This window comes from Anas platyrhynchos, chromosome 5 (genome assembly GCF_047663525.1).
Source record: "Anas platyrhynchos isolate ZD024472 breed Pekin duck chromosome 5, IASCAAS_PekinDuck_T2T, whole genome shotgun sequence".
Lineage (NCBI taxonomy): Eukaryota > Metazoa > Chordata > Aves > Anseriformes > Anatidae > Anas > Anas platyrhynchos.
Window position 1 is genome coordinate 59,236,145 of NC_092591.1, and position 13,095 is coordinate 59,249,239.

At 36.0% G+C, this 13,095-nt stretch overlaps 1 protein-coding gene across 3 annotated transcripts in view; it reads left to right on the forward strand.

Annotated features, from left to right (window-relative positions):
• SPON1 (spondin 1) overlaps window positions 1-13,095 on the forward strand; it is a 427,336-nt gene that overhangs the window by 89,129 nt on the left and 325,112 nt on the right. For all 3 annotated transcript variants that reach the window (XM_072039262.1, XM_072039264.1, XM_072039263.1), the window contains 2 exons: window positions 673-780; window positions 9,168-9,220. The gene's annotated coding sequence lies outside the window, so the exon portion shown is untranslated. The remainder of the gene's footprint in view (window positions 1-672; window positions 781-9,167; window positions 9,221-13,095) is intronic.

The following is a 13,095-nucleotide window of genomic DNA, read 5'->3' on the forward strand; positions in this document are numbered from 1 at the left end:
TTACTTAGGGGTTGAGAAGAAAGAAGTTCATTGGAAAAATAATAGTATAAAGTAAAAACATTGACAAATCATTAGGTCATGTCATCCTGTGAAGGAAAACTGGAAGCTGATTTGTCTTCATATCTTAAGCATTTGACAGATAATCATTCTGTAATTCTGTGGTGCTGAAGACAACCAGGAGTGTCGTTGTATCTTGATTCCTTTTCACTTTTATTTCTATGGATCTCTGCTAAGGAAACTACTTTAAGTCATACTCATGCAGGAAGCACTTAAGTCCAGTTGTCACCCTGATATTGTACACTGGGTTATACAGAGATGGACTTAAACCTCCACTGGAGTGTTTTGAACTCAGAAAAAGTCTCAAAACGCTCTTAAAATTTGGTGTGAGGATTTCTGGCAGCAGTGTGGTTTTTGATCCAAATCTTGGATCAAAGTCTTAACTTGATTTTTTTTGGAATGTTTAAAATTTTAAGTCTGTCTCCGTCAGAACTTTATTTTTTTTCTCCTGCTCAATCCAGATGGTGTTAAAATAATTTTGTGTCTTATTATCTAAACATAATAATTACTTGGCATATAATTTATAAATATTGTCTTACATGTATAGTTTTGTGTCTACATCAGACAGAAAGGTATCTAAAAATAAGCATAAATTGTTTGTCTCTCTTTCTACAGATGGCATCGGGCATTTATAATGTGAATGTTGCTCATCATTGCTTGCTGAATGTATGCTGGAGAGAGGAACAACTTAGATCTGACTCTTAACCGCAGGCCTCTTAATTTGTAAGTCCAAATCTGCTCCATTTCACATGGTTTATTTTGTTTGCAGAAGTGTGCAATTATTGTTTAAAATAATTTCTCAATATATTGAGAAATTAATGATAAAATAATTAAGAAATTAAGATATTGAGAGGTTGTAGAGAGATGCAGGAGAGTAAGATTTGAATATAAAATAATTTTTGCTAATTGGATTAGTAATTTTAAAAATAATATTAATGGCGGTAACAGTATGTGCAAGATACTCTGAATGGGAAAACTACAGCACAAACAACGATGGGGAAAACAAATGGATTAGCAACGGTTCTTCAGGAAAGGATTTTGGTGTTACAGTGGTTTGTAAATTGAATGTGACTCTATAGCTTTAAGTGATTGCAAGGAGGGCAGGAGCCATGCTGGGTTGTATTTTAAAATTACTATAGCTTCAATGATGTGTAAAATAATGTCCTGCTTTGCACAGCATTAATAAGGCCACATTTATGTCTAGCATATGTCTTGTGTATTTCAAACAAAATACGAACCATCTGAAGAGCGAAAGAACAAAAAGCAAAAGGTTAGAAATCTAGGCAATAAGACATCTCAAAGTTTAGTGACTTGGGATTGTTTAGCGGAAGTGTGTAACTTGTTCTCCATGTGTACAAGTGGCAGAACATACACAAGCTTCAGTCGCAGCAACATAGATGCTGATAAATGTTAACAACTATTTCATAGTAAGGCAGCAAAGCAAATTTTTGATTCTTTGTTCTCAGATATTTTAAAGTCAGTGGAGATAAATACCTGTTAGGAAGGGCTTGGATATGACTTGTTTGCCTTGCAATGGGAATGAAGACATAAATGACTTCTAAAGACCCATTTCAGCCATATTTTCTATGACTAGAATTCTGTGGGACCTCCACTGAAATTTAGCAGTTAAGTCAGTAACTCTTGAAAAGAAAAAGATCCATCATGTTCTGCTATTTTCACCACCTTTGCCAACTTAAGTATGAAACTCTGCAGTCGTAATTTCTTCCAGTTTACTGGGTGACAGTCCTTTATCACCTCTAACTTCTCAGTGACATGAAACTGCAACAATACTGTGTCTAATACTGCTAAAGTGACTGGAAAGATTTTTTTTTTTCTCAAACAAAACCAAACTGATTTAAAAGATGGCAAACAAGTGTAAGCGTTTAGCAATTCTGCCTCTTATTGTTAATCAGATATTCAAAGATAACAATATTGATATCAAAACAAAAATTACATTTCGCATCCAACTTCTTGCTCTTGAGAGCATGCTTAATATAGAGTTAACTTAAACTAATTGAAAATAATCAAGTATTTGCATAATTGTATTCAGTCTGATACAGTCTGTTGAAATCTCTTGAAACACAAGAATGCAATGCTTTGTGAACCTGCTATTCCCAATTTTACCAATTTCATCTACAGTAAATCTCATTAATACTCTACCAGTAAGCACTAGAAATATTGTTTGATGTACTTTCAGATTAATTATGCTTGTGGCAATCTTTTCTTTCTACGAGAAGGTAATTCAAACAATAACAATTCTTTCAAAATTGACTTCAAACGTCATTATGATGGAATACAATTTGGGGAATAATGTGAATATAAGCTTCAGTAGCCAGAAGCTTTTTTTTTTTTTTTTTTTTTTAATGAGGTATGCTCTAACTGTAGCTTCTACTACTGGCACAATAAAGTAATACGGAAATAATGAATATCATTAAATTTAGTATTGGCATAATTCATCTGAAGATGAAGCTAAGTTTAAATAGTTGCTGTATTTTATTTATGCAGATGACTCAAAAATATATTTTTGCCAAATTGTGCTTTATTAAAGTTCAGTATCTAGTCTTACTGTTGTAGAGGGTGTGATCTCTATGCTTATCATATGTATGGAAGAGTTATATTTTGGGAAGGAGAAAGCGTATTTTTCTACTGATAGATGCTAACTTAGCAATGTGCCAGGAGTATGAAAAAGGAAGCATTGGTAACTCTACCAAGAGATGTAATTTTCAGAAGCATCTTGTCTGTAATAATTTTTTTCCTATTATGCCCTCCTACGGAAATCTACAACCTGCTTCTTTTCTGTATGTAGTGTAACTTTGTTTGTCCTGCTGTCTGAGGGATTTTTGTGGTCAGGGAGACAGAAGGAAGTTTGCTTCACTGTGAATGTCTATTTCACTAGTTTTCATTGGTAAATTGTACCCACAGATGGTGTGAGGTATAGTTTTCTAAGCAGGACTTGTTTGGGATGGGCTAAACTACATCACGGGTATATTATCCTGAGCTCCTCTCTGGCATTGGAAGCTCTCTCTTGGAAGATGGAGGTGTCAGTGTCCTGCATGGAGGAACACACTATAATATACACATAGCAAATATACCTAAGAAGGGTTGTTTTCTGAGGCCCCTACAGAGCTTTGTTCTGTAGTTTAATAGGCATTTTGTTCTAACAGACTCTCTTTTTCACACTGCTTCAGCTTTACAGATGAAGCAAGGAAATAAGGATGGCAAACATTCTTGTTTCTTTTTTTTCCCTCAAAATGGTCAATGCAATAGGGAATATCAAGACATGAAGCTATTAAAGTCAGGATATCCTATACTAAGATCACCGTTGTAATGTTACTAGAAACATCTTGAATGGGTAGCATGAGAGCTGTAGAAATACAGAAGCCACTTAAAAATAGTCCTTATTTGAGCTTTTCTAAGCATGTTAAACAGGACAGGCAAAGAAAATATGCTGGACAAATCTGGACCAAATACTTAACCAGTATGAACTTCTGGTTGCTTTTCCTCTTCATCTTGGGACTGTATGGCCATTATGCTCCACTGGAAAATACTTCAATACCTGTTAGAAAGTAGTTGGGTGAAAGTGCCCTGACCTCCTGATATGCCTGGAAAAAAAAATGTGGAGGAGGGAGTAAAAAAGGCTACATGTAGCCAGGTTTCATATCACACTTGGAAAGAGTATCTTAATATCTTTCTCCCTTTTCAAGGCTCTTTTTTCTGATTGCATCCTGCTGTGTTATCACTGAGATGTTACCAGTTACTGCCTGCCATATATTTTAGAAATGTCTTTAATTTTGAGTGTCTAAACTTGTGACTTCATCTATTACCATTAGTTTACAACTTGTATTTTATTTTGAGATTTTTATTGATACTGTATATCAATATTGTAACAACCCAGGCTCAGTTATTAGCTAGATAAATCTGTTGACAATTCAAGTCATTTCTCCTGTATTTGAATTTTACTGTCATTCGGATAGAACTATGGTGTGACTATGGGACTTGTAAAAGAATAAATGTGCTGTTAGTAGGCACAGTCCAAGAACGTTATTTGCTGGAAGTAGAGCTTATGAAAGAAAAGCCATCTTGTGTTCAGGGAGAGGCTTCTGAGCTGTAGAAAAACTGGAGAATTTTTCTCTTGTATGTCTTGATTTCAGAGGGACTACAAATGAGATACAGAATGTGTTTTAAGTATCGAGCCAAATAATGGATTTGTTCTCATTTCCTCTTCTGAAACCTGCCCAAAAACCCTGGAAAGGGATAAATAGATGAAGAACAATGGCTGTATCATATCATGTAATATATATTTTAAATAGCTTGTTAACAGAGACCACAGAGCCATTTACATCCAGAATAATTTTTAATATTAGCACTATGTTTATGGCAGACACCCTGATCTCCAGTTCTGTATGAACATTGTTCTTACATTTCTCATCTGTGTAGCTGCGCTGGAGTGTGATTCTTTAGGAACAGTTCCCTTGATTTCTTGTTTTGCTGCCCTGGTTTATGACTACTTCTGTCTGAATTTCTTCTGCAGTTGTTTGAGAGAGGAGGCAGAATAAAGCCAGCGTAACTGTGACTACCCTGTTCTGTCCACAGCAGTTCTGGTTTGAGAGCCCCCGTGGCTACCAGTGCCACTGTCTACATGTAGCAGTTGCTTCTTGCACCTGCTCTGCTTTGGCAGGAATCTGCCAAAATCTTTTTGCTTGGGTGCTGCATGTCTCTTGGGAACAGGGTATGCCTAATTCTGTCAGGTAAAAGACTTCTTGCTAATAATGGGAACACATCTCAGAGCTGACAGTGTTACCTCTCATCACATCAGAAATCACTAATTAAGCTGCACTGTGTCAGATCTGCAGTGGCTGTTAAGTGGATTCTGTAACTCTATTTATCAGTGTTTCTATGACAGCTCAGGCAACTTCAGTAACATCTCTAAAACATCTAATGTTTTTCATCTCCAAGGTATTTCATACTTTCTGCAAAAAACATGAAATTATTATCCAAGTTTTCTTACTGAGATTATAACCAATTTACCAACATCAGTAAATATCTTTTCTGTTTTTGGAACAAGTATGATTAGAATTAATAAATGATTTAATAATTTACTCTAAAACCCAATTTAACTGCTTTTTGAAAAATAAAACTAACATCTTAACAGATAAAGATGGTATTCTTTTACTAAAGCTGAGTTAGTTGAGTGATATTTTCTGATGTGAGCCTTTGAATCTCTGAATTTTATAAAAATACCCATGAGATGACATAACAAATTGAACAAATGGAATTTAGGTTGACAATTTGAATTGCTGACTGCTATATTTAGCAGAGCTTTCAAGCTTGCAGTGGCTTCCCGAAAGGTCAGCCACTTTTCACAGACTTTTTAGTTATAAAACTAGCTGCCATTTTTAATAGTCAAGACATTTTATAAAAGTAAAGATATGCTAAAATAGAGATGATCTAAATATAGCAATTTGCTGCATATAAAATGCATAGCAGGAACTTGGAATGAATATAGTGTGCTCACAGCTCTCTTGCCCTGTACTGTCTTATTTTTACCTGTACATGACTGCCAGTGTTGCCGTTTCCAGCAGAAGCAGGTAACTGTTGTAGGGCTCTTAATATATATTGCGTACATAGTCTTTTTATTTTTTTCTTTTTAAACACTTACATCATCTTTAGTGCAGGTCTAGAAGTAAGGAGAGAGGATCCTTTTTGCCAAAACATCTTTTTGATTGAAACCAAACTAAACCAAACACTGGAAGTTTCAGCAGTCCAATGAAGTCAAGAGCTTAATACTAAAATTCTTTCAGTTTTCAGTTGTATATCTCATCAATTCTGATGCTTGAGATAACACCAATAGGCAGGTTTTACATCAGACATAAATAATTGGGACTCGAAGGAAAAATTGCATTAAAAGGAACTCTTGCATAGGTTTGTAGCTCGGTTATTTATTTCTGTTTTGGGGGGAAATTTGTAGCACATGCAGTACAGTATTGGTAAACTGATAATGCAGTCTAGTCAAAGCTTAGAGACCATGAAGTTTTTGCTGTAGAACTTGCATGTAAGCTGCCTGCTGCCCTCTTATTTTGGATCTGAGAAAAAGAAAGTCCTTTTCTGCTGTTCTTGGGTAAACCCATTGATCCTGTAACTATACTTCCAGAAGTAATTTCTGATCAATCCATGTTGTGCAGCTTCTCTGTGTTTTCATTTTATTCAGGAAACATTTGATTTTTGTCTGCCTAAAATTCTGATAATAATCATTCTGTCAACCTCTATTATGATCTTTAGAGTTTCCATAGAGAGGTCATAAATAAAGTATTCAGGACTAAAACACTCAGTTTGGGATTGGAGGAATGCATACAAGCTAGCTTCTGTTGTAACTACCATGGAATAAGGGTAGAAGAAGAGTAGGCAAAATCTAAAATCAGGCTGGAGGGATTATTGCCATGAGCAAAAGAGAGTGCTGCTGGCTTTCCTCGTCTAACATATATATTGCTTCATCCTGACCAAAGCTGATACTGTCCTCTTCCAGCTGACTTCACAACCTGTCTTCAAAATACTTTGATATGGAGATTCAACTCCTACCGCAGTAAATATTTATCCAAACTGTGGCTATTCCAGTGAAAGATTAGAGAAATCACACTAAAAGAGCTAAGTACGATGTGAGGGCCTGTCTCTAGATCTGAAGAAGTGAGGATATTTAACTTGCATTTCAGCCGAATACTGTAGCTCCTGGGCTCTTGATCAAAGTCTTGCCTCCCCCTGGTTCTGAACAGAAATGTCACTGCAGATCTGAGGAAAGCATCAGACAAATTCATTTTGCCAAAATACCTTTATTTTCAATAAAAAACATGAATTGCAGCAGTGTGCAAGGAGTTGTTTTCAGTTATCCAGTTGAAGCATATTTTCTGCAAAATAAAAGCATTAAGCAGCAGCTATGATGAGCAAAAGAGGGCACGTGTCTTTTCAACTAGTTCACGAATGTAGCCAGGTTACCCTGCTGGCTCGTGGCAGCAGCAGCTATCAATTGCTTTGCAGGTATTTCACACATTCTTCACAGAAATTAGCAAACAGGACTATTCCAATTAATAAATAAATAATATGAAAATAAAAATCTTGCTCCAAAAGCAGACCTCACCGAGCACAGCTGATGGTGGGGTGATGGAAAAGGGGCTATTCATGATTAGCTATTCGAAAGTGCTTGTTCTCCAGTTGTAACACCAGCAGGATGCTTGATGTGCGAGGGAAAGTTCAAGCACAATAATTTAGGGAAGATTCTTTAGTGTAGTATTGTCTTTTCTGGATTTGGACCAGTAAAAAAATTTACTACATAATAGGCTGTAAAACTAGTAGGGAATTCTCATTTTCCACATTTATTCAGAACACATTTTTAATCCAGTGCAGTTATCAACTTCAGATCTTACTACAAGAAGTAGGAAATGATTGATGGTGCAAGAAAACACGAAGACTTTCTTTCCAGAAGATATGTTGTTACACATGTTGGCATGTGTTCTGACACTGAGTGATGAGTTGAAAACATTGTTGGGCGTAAAGAAGCAAGGCAGAGTAAAGAGGAAGCCTTTCCATTTGCATAATATAGTACTCTAACAGCTAACACTGAGGAGGCCTGTCTTCCCTGACTGAAAACTGTCATGACAAGACTAAGTGGAAGTTTAATTATCAAACTTAATTCTAAAACCACAGCTTGTTTTGTTTCTTTTAGCTCACAAGATTTAAGGAGTCTTATTTAGGCCTGGATCCAAGGTGGACTGTTAAAAATAAGCAGCAAACAGAAAGCACATTTTAAATCTAATGTTCTGTGGCACATTATATCTTCCTTACTGTCTCGCTAATATCAAGCAGTGCATCAGTGAACACTGGCACTGTTTGGAAGCTGTTCCTGCTTCCACTGGCGCTAAAGACAAATTTTTTTCTTAATGGAAATGAATCTTGATCTTTTCATCGAGTATTTTATTTTCATATTAAGATTGCAGCTTTTTCTGTTCATTCTTCTCTAGCTATCAATTTCACTCTTGGCTCTGAAATTGCATGAGCTAAAGGAACCATATGTTTGAGATTGTATTTTAGGAAAACCTTTCTGATTTGTCAAAATGCCTTTGAACTATGTTTCTGGCATATTCCTCAGTAAATATTTGAAATGAGCTCCTTGTATGCCAATGAATTGAAGGATTTCATCTTATTGTGGAATATGGGAATTATTTAAAATAATTTATGATAAAGCAACATAGTTAGAGGTTTAATAAGATCTAATTTAATTCTTTATAAGTAAGCAACAGGACTGGTGCAGTAAAATGCTTTTAATTCAAAATGTAGCTAGGGGTATATCAGCCAGCCTGTGTACCCTTACTTTAAAAATGGATCAGCTCAAATATTGACAGCAGCTCAGTTCTGTAAGCTTGTCTGCTTAGCTTGGTACGACAGTGGTGGGTTTTTGTTTGTTCATTTTTCTCATTCTTCTCCCAAATTTTAGCAGCCTGAGAATTTCCATAATATATAGCCTTGCAGAGTACACATATAAAAACAGGATTTTTGGGGGGGAGTACCCAACCCACAAGAAGGGAAGTTTCTGCAGTAATCCAGAACTATTTGAAGTACATATGGTGTGATGTGTGATTTAAATAAGAAAGAATTGTTTTTGCATCTTCATTCCTTTAAGAAATGCTTTGTTTTCAAGAAGCAAAAATATCTCTTTTCTAAAACAGGTGTACAGAAATATCTGGTCAGGAAATAGCATATGTAAATTACGAAAACAGTTGGAGCTGTAGGAATTGTATCTATCGAAAACATACCATTGTGCGGGAGCTATCCCTATCACCTGAGAGATGTCCCGCAGAAGTAGCACGAGACTTGCAGCATGCTCAGTAACTAGGACAGTGATTTAAATACAAAGATTTATACTACAAAATTGTCTGTATATTGTCAGAAAAGCCTCCAACAATTTGAGATGTCTTAGTTTGTGGCAGTAATCCAGGCAACAAGTCTTCAGGTTCATGAAAGAACCACAAATTTTCATTAGGAAGTACTTAAGGAGTTGCCTGTCATCTTGCACTAACTAAACACTCCATGTTTCCTCAAATGCTTGTTTCTTTTAATTACAGCTGGATGGACTGCACCCTGCATCAAAAGGCTAAGCTGTTCCTGAGGCAACAAGGTAGGCTGAGAAATCAATAGTTAGGAAAATGTTTTGGGAGAGAGCTAGAAAACTGATGGAAGAATGTAGGACCGTAATTCATTTGCATAAGATGTTCTCATAACTGCAGTGTTGATGATAGTATTTTCCTGCAGTCCCATTGTTTGAATCAGACAAAATCAAAGGTATCATTTCGAATCCATGCAAAACCAGACTTACTAAGCAGGAATTGACTTATTTATTTATTTATCTTTTCCCAGAGACAAGCATAATAACATTCTAAACATTAAAATAGTTTTCCTTTCTCAATTTTAGAATTGGAAGATTGGCATACTTTCAAAGGCTAGACTTGCCATAATTATTTGTCTGGCTTGCCAACACATAAATTGCCTGTACTGTGGCCTGTTTCTTAATGTGTTTCTGCACAGGCTTGAATTCTGGAAGACACTGGGGTTTTGAAATACCGGAGAAAGATCCAAGACTCTCACAGAATTCTCTGAACTAATTATTTCCGCTTATGTTCCTTGCTGCCTTCTGCTAAAATAAAACAAACTGCTACTAGTAATTTCTACCTGTCCCAAGCCAGGCTCTTGCTACAGTGCAAGGCTGAGGGCATTAGTTCAGCAGTGCATTTGGATAGAGCTCAGTCCCTCCCTCCTGCCTGTCTGTTCTTTCCAGCCAGTCACAGCTACTAGAAACCTCGAACTCCTCACTGAGAAGAGGCAGTGGAATTCAAAGCAATCAGCTAGGTAGCGTCCAAAACCACATTCCTGATTTAAGTATTGCTTACAAGTATATATATCCCTTTCCTGCCTCCAAGCAGAGTTTTTGCCAGTAATTATTGTTTTACAGTAGAAAGCAAACAGTATCTTCCTTCCTCTTCAAACTGTAAAGTACTACCACTTACTCTGAAGACAGTAAGTTCTTTTTGGTCCAGTATTTCTTTTACAGGTTATTTTGCTTAGAAAGCTGTAGGCTGAATTCAGATTATAAGGGAAGGCAAAAGTGTGCAAACGTATGTTTTAGAAGTATCTAGGAATAAACAGCTTGTCTAGCAAAGCAAATGTGTGTTTTTCACATTTACAGTTTCAGGAAAAATAAATTACAAATTTATTTCCTGAAAAGAACATGACAAAGAAAAAGGCTTTGTAAAAAAAAAAAAAAGTAGCAACTAGTAAGAGATACCCGTTCTTAAAAACAGTCTACAAACATACCTATTGCTTGTTTTTGTGAAAGCTAAGAACAAGTGGTTCAGATGCAGGTAGCTCAGGCAGTTGAAATAATTGCCTGATTTTTTAAGTGCACATATAATCTTCAATAAATTCCCAAAGCCTTTCAGATTTTCCCAACACAGGGAAAAAACACTGTTCCAAATTAGAGCTTCTAAGAAAATGGTATGCTGCCAGGACTTCACACAGGAAAATAACTAGTCCCGGAACTGAAACAGATCTTTTTTTAAACAGGCCTAAAAATCCGAACAAACTGTGCTCATTCACTTTGTGAAGAACCACCCTCATGACCTGAGCAGGCTCTGCTAGCCATATGCTGATAGATATTATGCAAGTGCTGTATGTGCTCTCATTTGATGGCTTGAATGCCTTCAGCTGTGTTTAAGATTTATCTGACGCTCAAAATAGAGAGCAAATTTGTCTTCTGCTGGCAGAAGTGCTGCAGTTGCTTTTGAAACAACATTAATCCTGAGGAGAGACTACCCAACTGAGAGCATTTATAAAGCTATCTTTCAAAGATATGCCTTTAGTTATGAGAGAGGTTGAAGACTGAGACCTACAGAATCTTATGAGTATGCAAAACCTTCAGACAAGAGCAGGTGAGATGACACATAAGAGTTTGAGTGTTGAAAGAGAAAGACATATTCCCTGATAAGAGTTAAATTTTCTAGCCAGAATAGAAAGAAGAGTAGCTGTTCAACTGAAAATGAAGCAAGTCTGTTTTTTTCATTCACTGTATATGCTTCCCATATATTAAATGTTCAGAATTCTGCATTTCAAAGGCAGAATATGAATCATGCTGAACTACTGTTCTACAGCTTTTCTAAATGCCGTAGATGTTAAACACAATGAGTGGAAGGGAGGGGAGGTGCTCAGTCCAGAAGGGTGTAAGACAAACCTCATACTCGTATGGCAAGCAGAATCCTCACCAAGTGACGTGCTTTGCAGCAGGAAAACTTAACTAAGGTTGAGCTGTATAATGAATCTGTAAATGGTGTCTAGATTAAATAGTTTAAAATGAACTCGCACATCTCATTATACTTAGGTAACTCATCCTGTATGTAGTATAGCAATATTTGAAGAAGCTGTCTGATGGCATTCATTAAGAAATGTAGATTTTAGTAAGTATTCGAAAATACTCTTCTTGTTTTTGTTTTTTCAGCTCCTGTACTTCCAGTTCCTAAAGTTAGCTTTTCACCTTTGGGCCATAAGATGTTTTTTTGCCATCTTGATCCTGTAATCAGTCATTTTTAATTATCATTGACTGGAAAGAAAAGAATGAAAACACAGTTTAAAATCCTTAACAGATTATTCAAAGATGAAGCGCACTTCAACACACTTGAATGAAACTGGATTTGAAGAACGTTGGCACATTTTCCCAGAAGTTTTTGAGGCACATTTGAATTTTGAGAGATGCCTAATATTAAGAGAAAGAGAGTTCAGAAGCATATGAAAATAATCTCCCTGTATGCAATATGAAAGTCATTAGTAATATTGAACTTTATTAGTCTAACTCAATAGAATCAAATTTTAAGCAGTCTTCTTCTCCAGGCTGTCCCCAAAACGCTTTATATTTTTTGTCTGTTTCCTAGGTGATACTCCCTCCTAATCTTGCCTACAAAGCTATGACCTATGATATGAATTTGGAGTCTTGTAACTGTTTACTGTCATTCCTCATGCAGACACTATTAAGAATGCTATTTATGGTTTAGTTTTGATTATCTAGCATGTAAAAAGTCTCAGCTAAACTGCAGAAAACTACTTTTCTCACAGGGAGTTACACCAATGTAAATGATAGAGCTTCTCATTTAGAAGTGAGCTTGTATAGAAGAAGCTTTGATGAAATTTGCAAAGCATATAAACTACTAATAATCAACAAATAATTATCAACATCCTCCCCTTTGTGTAAAGTGGGAGACATTTCCTTTAACACTGCTGTGGCAGCTTCCTGTTTCAGTGGAGTAGTTAAAGGAAAAATCTAGATAGTTAATTATCTTAATACTGCTGGCTATGCAAGAAAACTCTCTCTTATAATATAAACATGTTTGAATTTGAGAATATCAGTACTTATTTTAAATGCAATTTTAAGGTCTGTTTTTATATGTCTTTTTTCAGTTTTTGGTTATTTTCAGTTAGTTCGCTTTCAAATTACAGTTGACAAGAAAGATTCAGCAAAGCTCAAATAAGCAGGAGGTGATTTTATATCTTGGTGCATTCAGGGCAAGTCAAAAAAAAAAAAAAAGGAACAGATGCGGTTACTTGCAAGCAAAAATAATAAAGTGTTAGGAAATTTTGTTCCCTCCAAATCTGATTTTGTAATCCTGCAGAGATTCAGCTGTATGCTGGCCTTGGCATACATATCATCCAACCGTCCATAGCCTAATGCTGAAATGAAATGTTTTAGGTTGACTTTTTTTTTCAAATAAATTGCAGTAGGTAGCTAATGGCAGCTATGAGCCCCCCATGGTCATGAAATAGTTCCCTGCAGTGGAACAGGGTATGCCTGAAATGCATTGCTCCTTGTGCTTTCCACTGGCATATTGACTCCTACGTGTTTGTTTAAAAATAGCATGTATTAGAATAGCTTCACAGAAATTGTGACTAGCATTATTAGTAACATCAGAAAAAGAAGGGTGAAGGTATAGAGTTGACACTTGCAGTATACTG